The sequence below is a fragment of the Ornithodoros turicata genome, chromosome 1 (genome assembly GCF_037126465.1).
Source record: "Ornithodoros turicata isolate Travis chromosome 1, ASM3712646v1, whole genome shotgun sequence".
NCBI classification, from domain to species: Eukaryota; Metazoa; Arthropoda; class Arachnida; order Ixodida; family Argasidae; genus Ornithodoros; species Ornithodoros turicata.
Window position 1 is genome coordinate 194924608 of NC_088201.1, and position 7434 is coordinate 194932041.

Genomic DNA, 7434 nt, shown 5'->3' on the forward strand with positions numbered 1-7434 from the left:
CGACTTCATGAAGGCCTTGATTTCCGTATGCCTGTCGGTGATCAAGGTCTTCACCTTCATACCTTCATCTGCAAGTGCATTTAGTGCCCGCTCCAGTCCCTCCTTCTCCATTTTGTTGCTAGAGGACACTTCAGTAGACTGAAACAACAAAAGCAAGACTACAGGTTATTACAACTGTAAAAAATTGCCACTGGAGCACTGTCAAAAGAAAATGAAACTTGGAGTTACAGTTGCTATTGGTAATTAATATAAGTTTCATGCACCTTTTTATTTGTATAACACAAATATACACAAATCTATACGTGTACCCATTATGCTGCAATTTATGTGGGGAAAGTAGGGTCTGGACAACCGCGGGGTTAAACAGTGATCACAATTATCAAGCGAAGACATAAACTGGGAAAGAACTAAAAAAGATTTGTATGAGATTGGGAGCTACCAATTGGGAGTCATTGAGTTAGTATCTATGTCAGGCGGTATCTCTAGATATTTTGCCATGCCACAAGTATATGCTGCAATAAATATAATCTGCTATATTGTGGTTACTAGTCAATAGTGCCAAGAGTCTGGAAACACTCTCTTGCACCACATACACACTTCAAAACAGTCTTCATGGCACAATACACTGTAGGCCAAACATAGTCCAGTACGATATCCCTCTCTCACCCCACTGAGTGGAAACATTTTTATACAACTTTGCGTAAGTACAAGGAAAGGTTATGTTCCCCTTTTCAGATCATTGGGATACATAATGATATTATTCAGAACTGACTGCCTGCAGTACATAGTGAAGGACATTTTTAATTGTGTACTTTCTGCTTTTGGGGAATCTGCACTAGCACTTCTAAAGCAGAACCGCCATTTAAGCGGGTACATATTAACGAGGTTCCACTTCGTCATGCAGAGAAAATTTGTTTCCTACGTTATGTTATTTTGGTTTATCTATTTATTATGCTATTTTAGATAAAAATCAATTGCTTTAGGAGGATCACATTGTGTGAAAAAGTTTAGAATTACCTTCACCAGCTCCATATGGATGATGCGGTTTATTCCGGTCTCCATCAGGGAATATGTGCCGAAATCTGCTGAGTGGCCTGGTGAGTCCGCACGGCCATCTCCAGCAAGGCACAGTTCTTTGTCCTTCAGCTGCTGCAACAGCAGTTGCCGCTCATTGTTCCACACCTATCAAGAATAAGCAATGGTGTCACCATCGATTCCTTTATCACACTGTACAAGAATTACGCACCTCAGTGACAGCAGGAAACATGTAGAGCCTCTGGAACTTGAAGTACTGCGTGGCCTTTACTGTCTGGACACCAAGGAAGCTGAGTAGCTGCAGCGTCTGCGTTGGGCTGCTTCCAGAAAACAGTATGGCGCTGCACAGTAAGATGTTCCCCAGTGGCTTCCCGTGGTGTGTTGGCTGGCTAGACCATTTTGTTATGTGCGATTTGGGACAGATGATGGTGGCCTTTACCATTGTCCCAACGCAGAAGAGTTGCACATTGCAGTCTGGGGCCAGACACTGCGGGCACCGCTGGAGAAGCTGCTTGAGGCATGATTCGAACACAATATACTTGGGCTCTTGTGCAGTGCCCACTTGCGGCTCCTGCAGTATACTGACATCGCTGAAAATTTGCTATATGTTAAAGTTCAGCCTCTTAAAAGAATTGCGATATTGCACATGTACAACAACTAGAAGTTCAGAAATAACTCACAAATCGCCTTCGCTGCACAGTTCAGGACGATACGATTCATCATTGGGGTCCACACTGTTCACAAAGAAAAATATGAGCACATGGTACATGTACATCTGAAGATGTAGTGGAACATCATGCTCATCTCACTGCACGCAATTAATTAGAACACTGGGAAACAAAATGGGAAACACGGCTTTGATGAACACTTCATGGGCAATGATGTCTGTTCCATAACTAGAGCCACTACTCCATTTGAGCCTTCTGAACACATGAGCCTCAATTACGTAATGGGAAACCAGCTGAACTGGTGTGATTGTGCCCATAAATGCGTATTACTGCATTAGTGGCTATTCTGACACACCACCCATCAAAAGTGTGAGGTATCTTCATTGAAAAGTGTTGCAAATAACACCCCAGTTCCTCCATAAGTGCCATATTTAGTTCTTTTTCTTCAATACAGTGCTGAACAGTGTAATATTGTGCTTGTCAGCATGATTTATTTCACATTGGGGTCTCTATCAGTATGTTCAGCAATAAATTATTATACTGTCCGTAATGCCATTTATAGTACACAAATTTTTCCTCTGCCTCTTACACTTGCCTGAACAGTTTTTGTGTTCAATCTGGAATTTACTTCTAAGACCGGAATGACTTTGCAATTTTGATCTTTTTTGTGTGTGTCACCATGCGTGAACGGCACTCGGGCCACTTTTCGCAAACAGTATGAAAGCAGTGCAATGATTAGCTGAAATATAGCTTACCATTCATCACCCTCTGAATTTTCATCAGAAGATGAGGGTTCATCATCCCAGAGCGACTCCCTTTCTTCCATGACTTGTGATGGGTGTTCAGAACTGCCAATAGAAAACCGTTGCATAGTCAACAAAGATATATTCAAGCTGAATGCAATAGCTCAGCAACACAAATCCACCAACGGAGTTCTTGACAATAAAAAGCATTACTGGTGAGGCAGTGGCCTTGACAAGGAGAATGCACATGACGGGTTCAAGATATCTGTGCTGATGTTTGGTCAACCAGCCTCTCAAAGCATGCTAAGTCAAGCTTAATAAGTTACAAAGCATAAGGCATAAGGATTCTCTGCCAAATATATGTGAACAAAGATGGAGGATACTCAACCTGGAACACCTTACCACCAGCATACACTTGCAACAACAGTAACAGAACAATGCTTCCCTTTGTTAGGTGCCATGAAATACAACACTATTTATAGGAAAAAAACAGACAGGAAATTTACCTTTCCAGCACTTCTTCAATGAAGCATTCACTGATAGGGACTACATCCTCCACAACGGGAGTTGATGATCGTAGAATGTGTGAGGGATCTGTGGCATCCTCAGGATCTGCGAGTAAAAGTATGGTTGCTCTAGCTACCGAGAAACAGCATGGATATACAAATATCAAGAGTGCAACACAAGTGATGCAACCCACCTGATTCACTAGCAATTGAAACATCTGAAGTGCCAGCTGCAGGTGTCACTGGCTTGTAAGGCAAAGTAGACAAACTTGGAGGGAGGAGCTGACCACAGTGGTGGCAGTACTCTCCAGAGTGAAGCACAGGAGGACGAATTTCAGATGTGGATGGCAAATTTTCCATCGGTGCCAGGGTGCCTGCATAGTCATTTAACAAATGAGGAGACACTAAATCAGTATTAACATCCAAATATACCTGTTGTGGTCTGAACGTCACATTCTTTCTGCAAAGTTGGCATTCCAGCTTCACTCCCACCTTCAGCTTGTGTCTGTAACCATTGAACAAATGGATTATCATTCCTTCGGTAATAAAGACGAGTCTATAATGTAAAGCAGAAACTGAGACATTTCTTCTTTTCTATCAATGCGATGGCATTTGCACAGCATGATTGCAAGGGAACATTACTGTGACTTCGACTTATCTCCGTGCGCTGTCTTTTCCTGCCTCCGCAATTTGCAGCTGCAGATATCGTCGGCACAGCATCCCGGTTGAGATACCTTCGTCTGGAGACTCCAAATTGCGCTTGTAGTTCAGCGTTGCTTCCGTAGCATTCAGGGGCGAAATGATCGGAGCAAATCGTTGCTCTCGAAGGTGGCACCCAATCGGAGCTATAACCGATCGCTGCAATCCACAAGCTTCTCCTTTCGTCTTGCGGAAACTTGTGGAACGATACATCGGAATTGCATGCCGAATTATTCTTGCAGCCGGGAGCGAAACACTCACGCATTTTCAGTTCGCAGCACGAAACACGAAATGCGCCAGAGGAAGATCAAGCAAATGCTTTCACCCAGCCACTGACTGCGATGGGAAAACGAGGAGGAAAGGTGATAGCATTGCCTGTCACTAGTAGAAGCCTAAACCTTCTTGTTCTATCGTTGTTTTGTTCGCCCACGGTGCTCTCAGAAGCAAGGAGATGTCTCATTTGGATCTTAAAACCAGCAAGGTCAGAGCAAGACATTTCGCTCTGTAGAGAAATATTCACAGGGGTAGCGCGCTCACAATAGGTACACCGGTAAGTCACTCTCCAAGGTGAAGGTCGTGAAAGGCACTTGCATCTATAGCCTTGACACGCATTTGTCGGAACCGAAATATCCACTTCTCCGTGGGAACAAATACACAGCAGACGTCGGGCGTCGAATCGCAATTTCCTTTCATGTTCTCAACTGAGCGGCCCAATCGAAGGAAGCTAAAATTGCGTTCCTCGTTGGTTCAATAAAGCCAAAGAAATTTAATTGCTCACGAATCCCACATCACTGTTACATCGTTACATCACTGTTTCGGTCTCCGGAGCAGACATCACGGCTCGGCGGAAGAAGCCAAGCCAAATGTCATGCCAAGCCAAAACATCCCGGACCTCGAGTGTGACGTCCACCCAGGGTTTGCGAGCCTCGAGGCGGAATCGTGGTGAAACTAAAAATTCACTTTTCTGAAAAACCGCGAAGAGTTTGGGGTAACTATTTCGCACACATCATCAGTGTTCCCTAACGAACACGTCGTGTGAGTACCGTTCCGTTCTGTAACAGCCGAAAATCGGCGTAGCTGAGCTTTAAACAATGGTAATGTGGTCTAGGACCAACCTGAATTAGGAAGAGCAGCGGGAGGTTAGGTGGCCGCATACTGGGGATGCAGCCTGATCCACTGACGATGCCTGACAATGGAACCGCTGAAGATCGCTTTTGAAGGGTACGGTGGCGCTGAAGTCGTTGACGTAGACGACTACATGCGATGATAAGGCAGCGAAGGGTGAAGGCGAAGACTGTGGTGAGGCAGGCTGCCGCAGTTCGTCAGTGGTAACCCGTGTCTTGGGACAATCAAACCAAGAGAATCAGCTTCGGAAGTGAAGAGCGTGTCGTTGAAGGTGTTTGTCCTTGAGACGATGACAACTGATATGACCTGAATTAGGAAGAGCAGCGGGAGGTTAGGTGGCCGCATACTGGGGATGCCGCCTCTATATGACGTGTGACGTGATATATATGACGTGTCCAAGATTGATTCCCAGCCCATTTCTTACATCAGAAGAGGGAAAGGCTGCTGCAACAAGAAATTCACTGGGCCACGCAATGAGACCAAAGACAAAAAACACAGAAAGGGAGCATTTGTTTTCTCCTTGTACTAACTGATTCAAATGCTTGTCAAATGAGCTGTCCATGTCCCTGAAAATATTAATACTTAGCGTGGTGCATCAAATCATGATAGCGGCCATATTCCCCACACAAGTGCAAATTACGTCCATAGAAATAAAGTATGCACAGGACGTACATCTCAGTCTCATCCGGATCAAAAGTCAAATCATTGGGGTCCCTTGTCCTGCAAAGAAATGGGGACTTGGTTTGAAAACTGAAGGTCCCGAACAACAAGACAGGCACAGGAGTAGTGGTCCATGCTAAATGTAGGTTGGCTGCTTTGTGCGTACTCTGACATGCTGGAATCTTCAAGTAGTTCCACTTCATCATTTTGTGATAGAGGATCGTCGTGGACGGTGGATGACATACAAGGGTCAGTGAAAGTTGGTGTCGAGGTACGTGGGTGAACAAAACTGCGTCTCTTCTCAGGGTCTGTTTGCACTTCTGCTTGGCCTTTCTGTGGCTGAACTTGCGCGCCGACATCGTTGTGTGCAGTGCAAACCTGCGTGCCGACGTCGTTACGTGCAGGTGGCTCGATTGTTTGTGTTCCTGTGAATAGCAGTGAAGGAAAAATGTACACAACACAAACCGATTTGGTATTCGTTTGCTCCGATTACAGCTCAATACACGTTTGTTGTGTAATCTCAAAATTATGAATCTAAAGAAAGTATACGCTTTTGGCAAGGCTGCCTTGATGCAAAGCAATACAAAGCAAATATGCATACCACAGCTCCTTCTGCTGATCTCCATTTGTGTTGCGCTGTCACATGTAGGAGTTGTAGCAATGACGTCTGAGTCAACTGCGTCATGATATTGATGAACCATCGCCTCTGGACGACCTGCTCAGAGACATCGACATGTGACCTGGCATCAGCGTAAATCCAGACACTAATGAACGAAGAACCGATAATGACATTGCTGCAGAGCACCAAACAAAAAGGTGTAGCGAGTGTGGATCATAGCGAGAGCGCGGGTTTTCAACTCACTCAGGGCCTCAACATGTTGTCTCTCCTCAAACTGAACGGTCTGATTCGAGCAGCAGTCATCTTCTGATGAGGAACACCTGTATCCCGTCTCTGAAAGCTCCGGTATGGCTGCCGACATCACGCTAGCCTATTCCATTAGTTCTTGCACAAGCTGTATGCAACATTCCATTCCATTATTTTCATTAATTCTTGTACAACAACCAGGAATTAATTACGGCCACGCAAAGCGACGGATACGTGGTCGGAATGCATTCGTCGCTACTTACTTCCTTTCGCCTCCTCTTGGCGTAGGTAGCCCGTTGCACCGGCTTCAATGCTCCAGGAAACAGCGTTCCCACACAACCAAGGCACATCCTGAGGATGTCTATATGATGTCACCCACTGGACAATCAGATGTCCGTAAGATATCCCGGATTATCTGGATGACATACTATTGGACATCATTCGTACTTCCATTGCAACAGCCGGGGACTTGATTTGGGCAATCCTGGTGTCTTCCTTTATGACATTTTCAGGATATTTTTCTAGGCATCTCAGGATGTTTTTCTGGACATTCCAGAACGTTAATGCAGTATGCCCCCTGCCCCGTATGCTGTGTATAGATCTTATAATGGAAACTGTTCCATCACACAAGCCTGTTCACTGTGACAAGACATTTTATTGAATATTCTGTACTCCCACTAAAAAAAAAAAATAATCTGTATATCACCTGGCAATGAGCTAGCTAACAATGTATCAAGTTAACATGAGTTCTTGGAATGAGCAGCTGATCTAGGAACTGGTGTTTCATCTAAGTGGGTGAGCATCCTGAGTAACAGAGGGAGGTTAATTAGGTTACCAACACCATAAAGGGCGTATAGATGCGAGCTAGCCCAGGCACTTTGGTACACCAAAAATGTAAAATTGCTCGCATCCTAACACGAAGATATCACAGGGTAGAGCTGACATGTAGTATAAACAGTAACTGCCACCAAGGGATATTGAAGGCATAGTTTAAGTAGGCAATTGTACTGAAACAGATTTGCCACACAAACTTCCGCTTGCCCTTTTGAACAACCCAGCTGAACTCTGCAGCAACGCAGTTCGTCAGAAGGTACTCGAGTATCTTTCGTGTAGATTGCTTTACTTCACTACCG